The sequence below is a fragment of the Copidosoma floridanum genome, unplaced genomic scaffold (genome assembly GCF_036245765.1).
Source record: "Copidosoma floridanum isolate Cflo_tuat_1 unplaced genomic scaffold, Cflo_Japanese_pri ptg000012l, whole genome shotgun sequence".
Taxonomy (NCBI): domain Eukaryota; kingdom Metazoa; phylum Arthropoda; class Insecta; order Hymenoptera; family Encyrtidae; genus Copidosoma; species Copidosoma floridanum.
In genome coordinates, this window is record NW_028321889.1 from 2,640,201 (window position 1) to 2,658,279 (window position 18,079).

General features: G+C 35.1%; 1 long non-coding RNA gene across 1 annotated transcript in view; it reads right to left on the reverse strand.

The window, feature by feature from the left end:
* Window positions 1–18,079, reverse strand: part of LOC149375094 (uncharacterized) — a 66,137-nt gene that overhangs the window by 15,032 nt on the left and 33,026 nt on the right. Inside the window, exon 2 of the long non-coding RNA XR_016292925.1 lies at window positions 10,631–10,689. This is a non-coding gene — a long non-coding RNA (uncharacterized LOC149375094). The remainder of the gene's footprint in view (window positions 1–10,630; window positions 10,690–18,079) is intronic.

Below are 18,079 nucleotides of genomic sequence, written 5' to 3' on the forward strand. Positions count from 1 at the left end.
CCTGTTTCAACAAGCATAAATTTTTCTGTAATCGACAGAGCGAAATTTTTTGGACTAGGCGTCGTATAAATTTTAACATAGAGCCATACAGAGAGATTCCCCTTTTTGCCTGCCTCCGTAAAAGCACCTCAACATCCTCAAAGAAAACGAGGGAACATGGTATGTCTTAAGGGCTGATTTTTTTTTCTCTCTTTCAAATCGAAATTGAATGCACGTGGAAATATTATTTTTATATAATTATTTTAAAATTTGAGATGTGTCTTTCCTAGATGGATGATATTTCTGTATGTGTAAAATAGCTCTAAATAAGGTGAAAGTACCAGTGTGATAATGTAATTTTAACTACCAATAACATCAAGACAACACTCAAATGCATGTTTTTATGTCAGAAACAGGCCCTCCATCTGGCGTACATTACTGTGATCATACAATTTAATTATTTAAAGTGATTAAAAATTTCTAAAAAAATTAGAAATGTTAGGCCCATTAATAAATATTGAAGTTTTTAAGATTCGTGTCGATAGTGATTTTATATGAAATTATTCAAACCGTTTACCGTACGTATCTGGTAGTATTAGCTCATCGCAAATCATTTTTAATTAAAAAGATATTTCTAAGTCGTAGAATACAGAATTGCATTTTTAAACTTTCCATTACGTTAAAATAATTAAAAAATAAAGTTCTTTTTTTTTTAAATGTTAATTAATTTTACAATGAATTTTTTTAATATCCTTAAATTTTGAATAAATAAAACCTCTGATACTTGTTTAAATAAAATAAAAAGTATACATGAAAGGCCCCTATAAAACGAAATACAAAAAGAAAAAAAATCATACTTTAATACGTTTGTGTAAAAGTGGAGTAATCCCACTAAATTATTACATGCACTACAAACTGTAGTTCCAACATCTATATGTTGGTGTAGCTGGTAATACGCTATTATACCTACCAAGTATTTGTTGACTAAATACACCCTGTATATTTATTAATTAATCCCTATTAAATAAATAAATAAAACGAAATAAGAATAAATAAAAAAACAAAAAACGATTTCAATGCATCAAACGCAAAACATCGTTGTAAATAATTATTAACAGATTTTTATCATTTTTCCATAGTTAATGATAATTTTTTAATTCCATAATATATAATATATCTTTTTTTCCTCAGAATAAAAAATTTTAAGATACCTTTTTAAATACTATAAAAAAAAATAAATAAAATAAAATTAAAAAAAAAATTTTTTTTTAAATAAAATAAATTGACGTTGAACTTAAAAATACTAGCATATTTTTATATATTTTACAAAAAAATTACATTTCACCAAATAGTCGTGAAAAAAAAAGTCTACACCCCGCGCTTAAGTATTAAATAAAGACTTATAGCCGTGAGGCGTATACTTTTGCACTATAGGTGTGCAGCGAAAGTGAGAATGGGAAAGTGAATTTTTCATGCATCCACGCGTACCGCCGGCAGGTACACTTTAGCTCGCCCCAGTGTTTTCAGTACACGCTATATAGTCCACACGTATATACCGTCAACTCCAGCGTCGCGCAGCTCTCATACATTATTTCGAGTACGACGAAATCCTTTAAAGTTTTCATGTACGTAAATAAGAGTATCTGCAATGGTACCATTGCACATCACAACTATTATGTAAGTGGACTACGTTTTTGTTCTTTTTTTTCCCCCCGTTTAGCTGAACTTTGCTTATTGTATCATCTTTTCACTCTGGATCATCTCAATCTTCTCACGACTGAGATTATTCGGATTTTGGGATTAGCGACAAGCTCACCGAACATATTAAGGGCAGAGAGTTGCTCAAACGTCGGTCACTACTGAATATTTCAGGCAACAATGAAAAAGATTACGGTGAGATCTTTCCTTCCACATATTGTACCTCAAACTCTTCTTTGACTTTGCAGGTAATGAACGTCGTGTGTCGTTGTGCTTAAACTGTTTGCCGGACGTGTTTTAAATTAAATACTTGGCGTGAGAAAAGAAAGGCTATGTGGTCTTGTTTCGAAGGAAATTTTAGTTTCCTCCAGTGCCCACGACGTTTTCTCCAATTTTTTAAAAACATCAAGAACAAATCTTAATGACGGTTTCGAAAAAGTAAAACAAACTTTGGTTAAAAGTTTTAGTGATTTTAAAAGTGTGGCTGTTGCTTTTGTGGTTAAAAATCACTTTAGTACTTTTTCTACATTAGTTTGCGTGTAAATGGTGTGCCATTTTGGTTTTACTTCCCTCAACTGAAAGCCTAAGCCACTTTATAATAGTTTTACTATTATTTAAATGGTTAAAAAATGTACATTACCGTCGCATTCTAAGCCCTTGATTGATTTTTTTTTTTTTTTTTTTGTTGAATTGTTTAAAATTTTTTCTCAACGCATTCAAAAAGTTTTCAAAACATTGGGTTTTAGTAGAAATATCACGCAGTAGGTGTTGGGGTATTTTTTTCTCGCAATAATATTAATTAAAATATATGATAAATCTTAGGGTCGATCTCTCGCACTGTATCGAGTGATGAAAAATTTCAAATTATGAGAAATATCTACTGTTACTGCTTTACATTAGACACTCTGGGATACTAGGTATTTATTTATTCGTAAAAAACCAAAGAATATCGATTACCATCTTGCAAAAGCAAAGCCGATGAAAGTACACCCCAAAAACCAACCAACTCGAGAACAAGATCGAGAAGTATAGATTCACCGCAAAGCCTCGGGCAGAGAGAGAGAGAGATCAGGAGCCTCCACTCGGCCATCCTCCCTGCAGAGTCGTATAATCGCCAAACGCGTACCAGTGGCTCCGACAGCCACCACATGCGACCATCCCTCGCGGAGTTTGCAAGCTCGCTCCCTTGTTTTCGAAAGCTCGATCGGCGCGCACGGAGGGGCTCAGCCCCACGTCCAATACCTGAGATTTGAGGTTTCACCCCCCCCCCTCTCTCTCTAGGGTTCTTTTGAGCCAAGACCCAATTAAATGCGCCCTGTGTGTTTTTGCGCCCAGGGCCGCGTGTGGGTGTGTTATCGATCAAAAGGAGAGCGCGGAAACTGGTTCAGCCTCGGCGCACGCGAGAAATACCATCCGGAGTCGGGCGATGAGCTACAGCATTAATATCCCGCAGGCATGCACGTGCTGTATAACTTTGGCGCTTAGTTTCGGATGAGTTTAGTATTTAGGCTTGGGTTTGGGAGTCATGTATGCACGCGCGCCCGTGTGTTCGGAGACGACTGACTTTGATTTGATTTGTTTCTCGTACCGTGCACTACTTGACTGACTATTCTGTTTTTTTTTTTTTTTTTTTTTTCTTCTTCTTCCCTTGACATTAAAAAAAAAATTTTTATTTTAATCGAAATTCTCTATAAAATGGTATTTACAATTATCGTACTTTGCATAGGGAGTTATCAATGAATTGTATTTGTCTGTACTTCATAAGTACAATAAACCCGAGCCTTGAAGATATCTTACGATTATTTTAAAAACGATTGGATCAATACGTGATTGTTCCTTGGAATTGTGAACAGAACAGAAAGTATGACATAAAACATACCAGGTGATACTAAGTTATTGATAGTATAATTTCATGTACCATCGAGTGTCTGTAGGAGGCTCGTGAATTTTAGTATGAAGTAATCTAAAATCCTGTGAAAAATAAGTCGAAATTCTCCAGAACTCGCGACTATTAGTTCAGAAAATCTTTATTTCAAGCTTTGTTTCAGTTTTACGTAGCATGAGGTGATTCCTACATTATTAGTCAAATAGTTCCTAGAAGTAGTAATGCTCTGGTAATCGGAGTATTAATAATAAAACATAAATATATTTGGATATTAATGGAAATTTAAGAAAAGTATATACACATATAACAGACAAATATAGGCCATTAAGCAGAGACAAAGATTAAGTATTCACATTTAGACAATAGAATAAATATAGTATCAAAGAACGAAATAATGAGTTAAACATTTGGAAAAAGGAAAATAACTATTGGTATGAAAAAAATACTAATTAACAAATTTAATTGCAATGGCAGGGGCTAAGATACGAACACAAATGACGGGATGTAAAGAAAAATTGTAAACAACAAAATATTTACGTGTAAATCGCGTATGAGGGAAAAGTTAATATGGCATGCATAACTATTTTTTACATTTTTATTAATTACTAATTTTCAAAACTTACCCGGTGGCGTATCTCATATTTTTTTTCGTAAGTTCATCATTTAATTAAAAATCGACAAGTATTATTAGCCTAAGCAACCCTGTCTTTACTGTCCATTTGATGGATGAAAGTTTGCATAGTCTTAATCAGCTTAAAACTTTTTTGAAGTCACATATTCTATATACTATACATAATTACAATCTGTACATTTCACTTCGCTCTTAATCATTCAGATGCCACAATGTATTGTAAGTTTTGGTTTTTAACATAAGAAAGCCTCCAGAGTTTTCGGCTCTTTTGATGTCCAGACTGACTCCCATGAGCGGCACTGGTGGATCCGAAGTCACTGGCTGAATGTCGATTAAAGGCAATAGCGTTTGTCCAGCATCTTTTGATGTAAGGGCAGATGGAGCAAATTCGAGGTATTTATGTGGTCTACCATCTGGTTTGTTAACTACATCCAAGAGAATTGGTGTATCACAATTTCTCCTTTCCAGTGGAATCCTACAAATTTTTATTTACATTAATTGATAAATAAATATGTCATCAATGTTTTCTAATGTCATTAAAAAATTTCAGATGGTGAGATACCAAAGAGTAAATTTATATATGGTACTTGAATATTGGAATTTTACACAGATTTCCTTGCATTTTTTATAAACTTTAATTGTTTGCTTATAAAAGTTTAAGAAATTTAATGGTATAATGTTTCTGGTTGTCCAAAAAACTTTTTTCGGATGCTTTGAAACTTTTGCATTATATTTTGAGTCCTGTCATGAAGAAATAAAACTCGAATCCATGTTTATCATTTCATAGTCTATAAAATTTAATGCAAGAGTTTCTTGCCATATTTCGTAAACTGTTGTATTTCATATCATTACAATTTAATCACAAAAATCTAATTTTTACCTAAATTTTATGACTTGAATAGCACATTATACATTAAAGAGTAAAACGTAAGGGTTTTGATAAGAAATAATTTCAAACCCAAGAAAACATACAAAATATATTATTTTGCATCATATGAATAAACAAATATTTATAATGCAGGTGTAATAACTAACAAAAAACTTTAGAGAAATACTGATTGATTAAGGTTAGATGAGATTACTTATGAAAGATCTTCAACTGAATCTACAGGTAGAAAAAAAATAATATAAAAAAAAAACTTAGTGTGTTATTCTTGCACTTGAACGTATATACCATGAAATTCATGCAGATTTATGTATAAAAATTCCACAATGACGTCACGCTATCGTGTAAAATTTTTCTATTATTCAAACAAAAAACTACATATAGAATGAAAGTTAAAGTCCTATAGTTTTTAGAATCTCACTATCAATTTTTTTGAAAGACTAAATTATGATTTACGTTTAAAGTACCTATTGGGTAATGAAGTAAAAGTTGACATCCAATAAGAATTTCCCGTCATCAATTCACCAGTTTGGTAGTTTAATGGAGTAGCCTGTACATCCAACATGACAGAAATTTTATTATTTTCCATGAAATCCAAAGTAAATCGGACCCCAGTGACGATTTCTTTTTTTCTCAATTCAAAATTATCCAAGTACAGGCCACGTCCATTGAACCAATTCAACTTGAATCTTCCTTTACCTCCATACTTGAGAAACTTGGACCATTCAGTTTGGTACGTTGGATATAAATTTTGTTTTTGTTTCCTTGTCTTTTGAAGTAAATTAATACCGATTTCATCCAAGTAGTCTTCAACATCGGTTGCAGCCTCAATATCCTTCCACCTGGTGGAACTGCCATGGATGAACCCAAATGGCAACAATTCTCCCTCTTGTATCTTAATGTAAAGCGTGTGATTTACCACCTGAAATTGCACTCCAGTAACGACACTGTCGCAATAAGAAATTTTAATATTGAGTACTGCCATTCTTCGGAATAGTTGTTAAAAATGGTTAATCAACAATACATTACTCACTAGTTATTGTGAACGTCAGATGTGACCGGTCGGAGGCTGATGTACCGATCAGAGTTTTCCAATTCGTCGCATATACAGTCACATACGTTACATTCCGTATCCACGAGGCTCCCAGGGTACGATTGTATAACCTTATACACTGCTCGGAATTGACCATCACACTTGGGATGGCCCGCAAATATTTCTGAAGTTTCTTTGTTAACGTAACTGTATCGGCGACCGTGATCTTGATTTTTCTGATTACGTGAAAAACTTTAGTTTGAAAAATTTCATTCTACGAACTTTCAAACAATGTGTGTGTATATAATATATATATTTTTTATATTGTACTGGTCTCCCCTCTCCCTTCGCAGGAAGAGAAGAGGGACGGGAGGTCTCCCATTACTGGGAGGAGGGGGGGGGTAGGGAAAATTAGGCAATTTTGCTGCGAGAAGATTGCCCATTCCCTTCTCGAGGAGCATTGCGTGGTGAAAAAGCACATGTGAAAAAACGATATATAAGTACATATTATACCTACCAAAACGCACACGTCGTAAGCTTCATTTTTCAAAAGCTGCCTGCATCTAACTATGTTGCTACAATGACGCTGACGAAAGAAGCAATTATTCCCTTGACAAACAGGTTGGACACGTTTTTTTTTAGTGATTGTTGGACATTGTAGCGAGTCGCAATAAAATGGCGAGAAGTTTGAGTGAAATTCTTGCGCGTCATAAAATACTCGGCGAAAAACATTTCTCAACTCGGCATACGATTTATCTGTAAATAAAAAAAAAAAATAACAATAATAATATCATTTTGCTGATGAATATTGATGATCAAAGTACATCATGTCGCACTTTTGGTGTGTTTTATTGGATCGCATTTCCAAATCACCTGCTCAGAACGAGACATGATTTCTTTGAAGGCCAGAAAAGTAGCGTTGGCTCTTTCATGATAAAGCCTGTGCACATCTTTGAACTCTTGCACCAGAGTTTCTGAAAAAAATAAAAATTTCAAATGACCTTTGATGCAGCGAAAGGTTTTTCCAAAAGAAAATTTGATGAATGTACATCTTACTGTTTTTCAATTCCCTTTTTAACGCGTAGGCATACTCCAAGACCAAAAATCCTTTTGTCTCGTATGACATGATGGAGAGAAAAAGATCATAGAAATATCGCTGTCGGGATTTTGTCTTTTCGCAGTACGGGTCTATGTACTAGGCATTAACACATAATACTTTTTTTCACATTTTAATTCACATAAAAAAAAAATAAAAAAAATTCCCTCTCACCTCTATGTATCTGTCTATTATGTTGAGTAAACTACCATAACCCAAACCAACTACCTGCTCATGGATCTTGAAAAGCAACTTGGGAATTCCATTGTTTTCGTTCATCACTTCTGTATAATAATTTTCCAGCGTTGATTTATCGTACAGTGACTGACTTTTGCTGTACGTGATGTATTCTTTGTAACGCATGTCGATTTCATCCGAGCATACTTGCAAATCATACATCCGTGCCTTCATATTCGTAACATCTGGTTCGTCCAACTGTAATCTTTCTATTTTCAGTTTTAATTCCTCGATACTGTTCATCAGGTTCAGATAATGGATTTGTTCAGTTAATTTTTGATTGATTATCGTTGTCCTCATATTGTTATTTTCGTATTGGTATATTTGATACAAAAATTGAACACCTTTGACTGCTACGTCAAGAAATTGGGTGTTACACGTGGAAAATGTAATGATCAAGCACAATAGGCAGAAATACGTGCGATGCATTTTTATCATAAACCAGCTGAAATTCTATTAATAAAGAAAAAATAATAACTAATGCACAATTTCATCGTAAGTCATTGTCGTTGTGAAAAATGACACTTAGTATCAAAACGAAATAAAATCAAATATTTTTTATACTTGCAATTCAATCAAATTAATTAAGATTATTAACAACCTTTTCTATCGATCCATTAAATATGATGTTTTACTTTACATTATTCACTGTTAATTTATATTATCAGGACAAAATTACAGCGCTACATGGTATAAAGGACATTGTTTGAAAATCTTACACTTAATAGAAGTAATTGGTTTAAAATTAATATAAATTTAACGTAGCTTAGAGCTGGAATCCTAAAGTAAACTAACTGATGTTATTAAACTACAAATTAATTTTAAAAAATGATACGATTTAGAAGTGTGTGTGTGTGTTGTAGTTCTATCAAAGATAAAAATTCAAATTAAGGTTCAACACACATTTAAACAGCTAACTTATACTTCGTATGTCAGACAGTAAACAGCCAAACCGAAACGAATATTTTAATGTACGTTATTTATTCAACGTAATAATAAAACGAATCATATTTAAACATGATAACATTTCAAAAGCTCTAAGACAATTTTTAACTTACCTTGAGTAGTTTAGCAAGCTATCTCGACGCCAAAAGTGATTCAAATGGATACAAACGATGGTACGTTTTATTATATAACTCCAATCACACAGAAAATAATGTACTGAAGACAGCTAAGTAAACATTATTAATTAGTACTTTGCTATACCTCCTACTTTTTACTATTAACTTTTTTTTGGATTGAATAATTAATACTTTTTGAGTAAACTAGTTTTGAAACTAACGAATAAGACAGTATTAAAATTTAATTAAAAACCACAACATTGTATTTAACATCGTAGGTTTCACTAGATACATTTATATTAGAAAGAATATTATTCACATTGTATGTACGAAGTAAAAAAAATTAATGCGTACTGAATCATGTAACGAAATTTTGTGATTCGTAAATCAGTTTGAAACATTCGTTTATACACATTCAAGTATTACAAACATTTTGTTTGACGATATCTTATCAAAAAATTAATTACCATCTGGTCGAAAAAATTAAGAAAACGTTTCACAAATTCTGGATTTTTAATCGATCTGTTCTCGGGTATCTTTGATTGAAGTTTAATTAACACTTATGGACACGTGTTCAAAGTATGCCATCAGCCAACTAGATCTTCATGCATTCTTATATTTGTAATGATAAAGGTGTAAATAGAGTAAGATTATTAACATTGAACCAAAAACTTGGGTCTTGACGGCAGAATCACACGATTAGCTTATCTATTACGTCATAAAACTGTAATCTGCTTATAGTCTCTACCTTTCTTTCTATTTGCCTACTCAATTTTTAAGTCCAAACTTAGCACATGGATGATTCCCAAAATTAGAAATGTACTGTTAATCCTCTGTGTTTCCTGTTCGGTCAACTGGTCACACTTTTCTTACTCAACATCTCTGTGGTGCGAGCATAATTGAATTAAACTGTGCTTACAAGTTGCGCACCATAAATTTGCTCCCCTTCATTTAATATGGTGAACATTATCTCACGTGATATTCTTCTATCCCTCGTTTAATTAAGGATGTTTCATGAGAACCCTTGAATATTACAGTGGTTATCCTGACTCCGGTTTACAGACTTTGAGTTTGTTAATCTAAAATTCACTGCAGTTCAATGTAGAACAGTTAACAAAATTTAGTACTATCTGTAAACTTTTCTTTTCTTTTTATATCCCATTCGTAGTGTCCTCTTACTTGTGTCTATTGGTTTTCTGTATTAAATTTAAGAACAGACGGTGTGTATTCGTTGGCATAACTCGGACTCATCAGTACTTTTTTTTTTTACTCAAATGTCCTCGTAAATGTCTTTTATGCTCCAACTTGACACTTTTGAAAATATTTCTCCATAGTGAATAAATATGCTTCGAAATAATTTTTCCACCAATGGAAAATAAAATTGTACCACCAAATCATCCATACGTAATTTCACGTTTTGTGCTGTAATTTGCACGCGCAGAGTACATGAAAATAAAAGAGTCGATAAAATCAACCTCCTAAAATATCTACCAGAAAATAACCCGGAGAGAGCGAGAATGAGGTCAAGGGTCCGAGAAATTCATCAGTCACGGATTTATTAATTTCAGTGCATTGGACACGAGTGCGCTATTTAAAGCTCATATACATGGAGGACAAGGTCCAATGAGACAAAATCGCGAAAGCGGACTTATCATTTGATTACATGGTGAATTCACAAGAGACGCAAGAGAGAGCGAGAGTGACACACAGTTGGCTTTTCTTCTCTTCCCCCGAGACTTGTCCTGACATTTTCTCCCTCCCTCCTACTCACACACAAGTTTGGATTTCGATGAGCAGATCAATCGCATTTGGAGGTCCTACGTACTCTCTCACGGCAAATTTCATGTTTTGCACATGTGGTACAGCACATGCCAATGGGAATTTGCGTCAATGGGAAACGATGACCAAATTTAGTTATTTAATTTTGTACTGGGCAAATTCATGTACTCCAAATAAACGTTGCAATACTATAGTTCAATTAAATTTTACTGTGTTTACTCCACTACGTTCGTGTTGGGAGATGGGCAGAGGGATGAGCTTTTAATCTAGAAGGATGTGGGTTCATCTCTATGTCCTGTGAGTAAACTGAATAAAAAACAAATTTCTTTAAAATTGTAACCTTACCTTTTTGCCGAAACCTTTCGCAGAACTGTGCAAGTTGAAGTCCTCAGTTTTTGATCCCTCTACAACATATAAACGAAAAAAAATCATGAAAATACTTTCCCATAGCAAAAAAAGTTGAATTATTATAATATCATTGAATCAATCATGTGATGTTTGTCTTTATTACGATTATCAATGTATCAGTTTAAAAAAAGATTATTAAAGCAAAAGGAGAACTGATTTAGAAAATAAGCTAAAAGACACAAGTAATCCTCTTGAAGTTTCACGAGCTCTTGCCAGCAGTACAAAAAAAAAAAAAAAAAAAAAAAGGAAGAGCTTTCGCAAGTGTGTTTTAATTACGAATATCCGTAACGCGTGCAAAGGAAGAGAGCAGCTTTTGCACTGGCTTAATTCGTGCAATCGTGTATCCAAAGCTCTTCGTTTCGACGATTATTTCGTGCTATTAACGAAATAGGAGGAAAAGTGTGTACCTGCGGGCGAATAGGCAAATTCGTCGAGGCGCACAGGATGAAAAGAAAAAAAAAAGCCCGTGAGCTCGTCTGAGAGCAATAATTATAGAAGGGTGCGTTGACATTTTATGTTTACGTGCGTGACGAAAAATCATTTCTTTTTTTTTTTTTGGGGGGGGGGGGGGTTGCAAAGGAAAAAAAAAGTGCAAAAAAAAGTACTAAACACGGCGTGAAATGAAAAAAAAAACTAAAGTTAGATGAGCTTTCCCCCGGTGCTCCTCAAACAATGAGTATTCGCCGAGAAATGGACTTGAAGCTTTATTTTCCTCGGTATTCATAGGCCCGTCACGTGACTGAATTCTAATTATCGTTGGAAAGCGCTGGCTTTGTGTTCGAGGTTCGGTGACATTGCCGTAGAAAGCAAGGGATTTTCGTTCACTTTCTTTGACTTTTATTTATATACCTGGTGTCTGTGTGTTTATTGAGACTTAAGTCGAAAGCTTTCTTGCTTTTTTCTTTTTTCTTTTTTTTTTTTTTTCTTCGTGAATCCAAGACCTGAAGTCGCTGTCTGAGCAAAGGGACAACTCTTTTTCTCTGATTTGAGGGATTTTCTTTTCCTTTTTTTTCTCTCTTCGCCAACTATAAAAGCTTTTATAGCCCTTTTTTGAGAATTTTGGCTTTAATTTAGTGAATTGACGTAGAACTTGAGTGTCTAGATTCTACTGTTTCGAAATTCTCGAAAAGTTAGGCAGTGAGAAATACAACCAAGTTGACGGGTCACAGTCACAATTAATTCTTATAACTAGAATAATCAGTTAATCATAGTGAGGTATATGATTTTCAACGAGTATTATAGAATAATTTTGATAATTTTTCGTAGCAAGAACGTGTCATAAGTTAAAGGGTGTTTCATGCTCTGACGAATCGACGGTGGCTCGTTTTTACTTTCAAAAACGTGAATTTCCAATTTCCTTTCATTGTCCGTGACTTTGGCGTCCAATTTTGAAAAATAAAGTCGAATCAATATATCAAACAAACGTACACACGTAACAAAATGCAACTGGCCTCTGATTTAAGTGCCATTGTGTTGGAAGCCTCACGTGTTACGTCACCGCCCCTAAACGCTCGACGATCCCATATGCACGCTCAGTCGTTTTTTTCTCGCCATTAGTTGGCACTAATACCTGCCGAGTACGTATACGATTGAAAATCGAACCACCGCACTCGGGGCGATTGATAATGTCCATCAAATAATGCACGCGCGCAAATTGCACAAACGAAACGATGGAAAATGAAGCGGCGATGTTTATTTGTTCAAATGATCCTTCAACACTTTACGCTCCCCCCCCCTTCCATTTCGCTGTTGAAACATTTGTACGTTGGTATATATTATGACAAGTGCTCCGTAGTCTGTCAACTAATCCTTCTCCCAATATATATGATTCCAGAGCTACGAGTATGCTAATTTTAAAATTCAATGCAGTCGAGAACCAATTGTATCGAAACGCGAACGCGAGTCAAGCTAATGTCGCGTGGACTATCTGGCATCTACTTCCAGTAAAATGACGGTTTGGCGTTGTGATTTGGTGATAACACGTGTTATGAGTGTATGAATTTTTCACCATTCGCGCAATGATTTTTTAATGCGCTGATGATGAAGCTATCGTTACTCATGATACAAATTTATTTTTTTCAACGGTGAAAATTACCTTGAAAATAGTGAAAAATTTCCCAAGTGGTATCTGTGCGATCGATTTTTCATTCCAAGCGGCAGCTACAACGAAGTGTCTTCAAACATTTTTCTTCAATTTTTCTCAATGCAAGAAAAGGAAGACTTACTTTTTCTCTTAAATTCCAAATGAAACTATCACCTTTCCTTTTGGACTCTTTAACATTCAGTTCACATCAAAACCATCCACTACCCATTTAACACTTCAAAGTTCTCCCCTATACCTCTTATCTCTCTGTTTTGCATTTCATCCACTTTTCTTAACCCAATTAACTTTTTAGTTTAATCTAGTGGTACTACTACACCTTAACCATCTGAATACGAACGAGTTGGAGACAAATTCTCGGGTTTCGAAATAGATAAAATCAGTAGTGTTTGGAACTCACGTACAATTTACACCATGTCCCTTTTGAGAGTATTTTCTTGTTGGATTACCAATACATTTTTCTGTAATTGCATCGTTTGGTACAAGCGTATTATACAAGTAAGATTGGCAAAGTGTAACGAAGCAATTTAGGCCCATGCAATTACTTACAATGGATTCGAACCACATTAACAGTTGCCAATCCTCATTTGTGTATCAGGTTTACACATGCAAGTATATCTAAATGCGTACTTAATACGCAAGCAAGTTGATTCTCGGTGCTCTCAAACAGGTTCGCAGTTGCTTGTGTGCGTGTGTCAGCTAGTCTCGTATAGGCTTTTAAGTGTAACCAAGGAAATTTCATATTTAGAATTAACCTTTGACTAAGTGTGACTTATAAAAGTAATATTTTTTTTTTTTTTTTTTTTTTTAGAAGCCAATTTAGTGAGTAATATATAGTGCTGTAACTTTGCTCATCTTTCGGTATAAACATGTGTCGAAAAAGTTTATTTTTTATATCAGCGAGTAGTACAGTTGGGAAGTTTTATTGATAATTGAGTAATCAGCTAAAATAATTTTTTTATTGAAGAACAGAAGAATATTAGTTAAAGGAAAATTTGTAATTTATAATATATACAAGAATACACATTCAAGTGCATTTGGCTGGTATACGTGCTACGCGGACTTTGGCTGGGAAGTAAGTGTACTTCAATAACTCTTCAAAACTACGATATCTAGAAAACTTTGTGAAAAATCTCAAATTTCGAATAAAGTTTTACATTTTTCTGCGTTTCTAACCACCACAAATACAAGCCATCACTGAGACCTTTGTACTTACTTCATTTCTTTGTTTTATATCTTTTCCATATCTATGCATCCTACCGTCTTTGTTGTCGTGTGTCTTTTACAAAGTTAGAGCAAAGTCATTGCAAACTCTCTCTCTCTCTCTCCATCTCTCTTTTTCTGCCTTGCAAAAGTTTTCTTACTTATTTTGAAGTCTTTCATTTGCATTGCTGGTGTATACGTACATAGTTGCAACATTTTGTTTGAGGTTGCATCAGAGGATATGCTAGAATATAAAACCTACGATTGGATACAAAGTAGATTAACGAAAGATAGCGGTACTATTGGTTTAGTAGTAAATGTTTAATAAATATGTATTTATGTAAAAAAAAACCATGCGATACTTTCTCATTCTTCCATTATTTTTATTGAGAAGTATGAAAATTGTTGTATTATAATTTATTGAAAAACACTAATGTCGAGTGTTTTTTATTCGACAGGAATTAATATGAGTTTGAAATCCATAATTGAAATTCACAAAATAGTATTAGTAAACGATAAGTCTCGTTTCTACGATACAGCTAACACGGTAGTAATGTTAGTATCGTGATAATGATTCAAAATAAATAAATTCCAATGAATGTAGTTCTGGTAAACTGCAAAAGAATAATCGGTCTCTACAACCGATAGCAATATGGATAATGCCACTTTAGAGATCGAAACAAAGTTGTGGCAAAAGCCTCGATATTATTACTATACAATCATGCGACAACTAGACGCCAAGGTCACTGGGATGCGTTATACATTTTCAAGACCATCGCAACAGAAAGGAATGAAAAAGACAACGTCAAATTTCTTCATTCGGTTTTCTGCGAATGCAAGGCCAGAGCGGCCAACGGATAACAGCCGCAATCCTCGAGGAATTTAATTACCGAGAAATGCGTGAGGTCTTACGAGTCTCCCGGACAACGAGGAGGAGACGCTGGAGTTTAGGGGGAACGTCGGTGGTTTCTGTGATGGAATATTCCGATACGTGACACCAAGCCACCAGAAACCAATATACTTTATAGAATATAATACGGCGCAGAGGCGCATGAGCGGTTTACGGAGCGGTAGCCGGAAAGCTGTGGGTGTGCACACAGAAGCGCAGTTGAACCGTGGCTATTTGACAAATTAAATTCATTGTTGACGGATGACATTAATTGTTTTGCATTGATTGGATTTGTTGTTGGGCAAATAAAATCAGAGCTGGTGGCAATTTGTGTACGTATGTGCGCAAGAGCACATTTACATGCACTCGATGGAAAGTTACAATATACGATGGTGTTCGATAAGCATTGGAATTGCCGCTGGATCGATCAATTGTTTCATTTGATGTTGAAAGGGATCGAAGATTACTTTTATTTTTCTCTTGATGGGATGTTTTGAAAAATCTACGTGGAGTAAATATGGATTTGTGCCTTCAGCTCCACATAGTTTATCATATTTTACAAAAACAAGGTGAAATCTATGAATGATTTTCGAAACTAGAGGATGAGACGTCAAGTAAAAACCTGCTTCCAAAAATTCATTTGGCTCCCACTCGACCAATTACGATGAAATACATGCGAGAGCGAAATCACTGACCAAACCCTCAAAAACACATATCAAATAGCCCATTGGTTTTAATGAGATCAAAAAACTGTATCACCATCACACATGTGGTCAACTCCTTCTCTTACTTTCTCGACCTTTACTCGATCGCACACTCGATTACCGAAATTATTGGTTCGCTAAAAGCTCTCAACTGCCCGTCGAAAGTGCATTCCTCCCCCCTCTCTCTTCCACCTTCTTATAGGCTGCAGATTATACAGCAAGCGATAGGTGGCAAGTGCACAGAAGGTATAAATACACACAGCGAGAGTTGGATCGATGACACTGCTCGGGAGGGGGAGGGGGGGGTGGGTTGCGCGCGAGGGAGTGTATAAGGCAGCACCAGCAGAATCGTAGGGAAGGAAAGGGGCTATCTATATGACATCACGAGAAGTAAGAATTGGGTTAGCTCGATTATCGACTCTCCCCGCTGCACCATCACCACCTTCCCTCTCTCTCTCTCTCTCTCTCTCTCTCTCTCTCTCTCTCTTGTTTCGTATATATATATATATATATATATATATATATACGTACACTCTTGTGTGCACAGCTATTTGTGGGTGGTGAGAGTCGGCACGTCTGATACCCTTCTGTCTTCTGCACTCGTTAACTCATTAAAACATAAATCGCTGCACCACTGAATTCCATTACTTATTCGCGTTAACGCGCGCGGTTGACGTTTCTGCTGCTACTTATGCGATTGCTTTTTACTGGATGAAACCTATTGTGTATAAAAGGGTCAAAACTCGCGAGGTGCGCAGAGAAACTTGAATTTGGGTAAGTAGGTATAGTCGTGCAAATTTGGTGGTGTACACGGAACTTTTACGAGAGTTCAGTGAATCTTGGCGGTCAATTGTAACGTACTCACAACTTTTTTTATGATCAAAAAGTGATTGTTTATCATGTAACTTAAATTTAAAGGGTACAGGGTAACGCGTGTTTTCAATTTAGATAGGACAAGTCAAAATAATTGTGATTATGATGATGAAAAAAAAAAAAAAAACGTCCAAAGATCCATCCTCGTACAGCTGTCGGAAACGCCTGCAGTAATAATACTATTAAATATAATATAATAAAATTCTATTAAAAGGCCGAGCTTTCGAAGTAAAAAATTAACCAATCAAAAGCATTCCATTTAGCCCACTATCTCCTCGATGTAGAACGCAAACCAAGTGCCAATACAACCTAAGGGATGAGGAGGAAGAGGGGGGGGAATTGGGGTGTGAAGTGGAGGAGCTTCAAGAGAGGGAGCTCAGCCTTGTGTAGCTGTATGTGAGTGCTTTGGCCATCCTTGAAATGACCATTAGCACGTCTGGAACGTACGTATAGTGCACGCATTGGTTCGCATTGGAAACGTGACTTTTCTCCGTCCGTTCATTATGTGTGGATATAATATCTTGTCAGAATACGGGAGTGTGCAGAGAGTTTTTTTTAGGGGTATTGTCTTCTCTTTGTCTTTATGGAACACGACAGCGGACAAAGTGCCTTTGAAGCATATCACGTAGAGTTAGTTTGACCGTCAAAACGAACGTTTGGTCGATACATTTGCCAGTGGCTTTTTAAGTGGAGCTTCAATTTGAATGAAATTGCAATGTCGCGAGCTTAACTTAAAAATTATAGTTTTTAAAGCTTTGTACTAGACACGAAAAGTCAATTGCCGTTGCTGTCAGGTTGATTTCGGTCATGCGTCCGTTGTATCACCCATTGTAAGGATTTACCTTAACCCTTCCTAAAAAAAATTAAAAGTTTCCTGGTGCTGTATTCAACGAAAACCGAAACTTCACCCTGATCCGTAGAAATTGTTTCTTGCAAATTTTTTTGAAATTTACAACGATTAATATCGTACAATAACACCTGAGGCTGGATAAAAGTGTATAAAACTATTTCAGACAACCTACACTCACTACTTTTATGTGTTGGTAAAGATATTTTAGACGAGCCAAAATATCGTGAAACACGGCGTATTATTAGATTTGATTTGATGTAACCCAATGGTATACATCTAATGAAACTAGTGGGTCTTCTCGAAATGCAACGGTGAATTTGTCACGTACCAGAGAGCCATGTAGAGACCAACTGCGTATAGATGGATAAATAGTTTAGGGGCTGTAAACTTCCTTAGATATGCACCAATACACGGTGTTACCTAACATTGGAATTGTTCTATTTTATTGTACCATTTCGAAGTAAACTTTACCGTGGGATGAATTTGTAAGTATAAACTCTTTGAAAATACCAATGTTACTCGAATATTATTCAATGAAAATGTTTATATTATCCGTGGTGCATGTAGTTAATAGTGCAATTTTTTAACTTGCCAAATTATCCTTACGTAGGTATTCTATTAACAATGTACATTCTGAATTTAATGGACATATATCATCTTCCCTGTGATTCTCTTTTCTAAGGTTGCAAAAGTTTCCAGCAGCAACATGGGAGTGCTTTTCATTGCAGCATTAATCGATGGCTATATTAGAATAAGGTACCGTAAC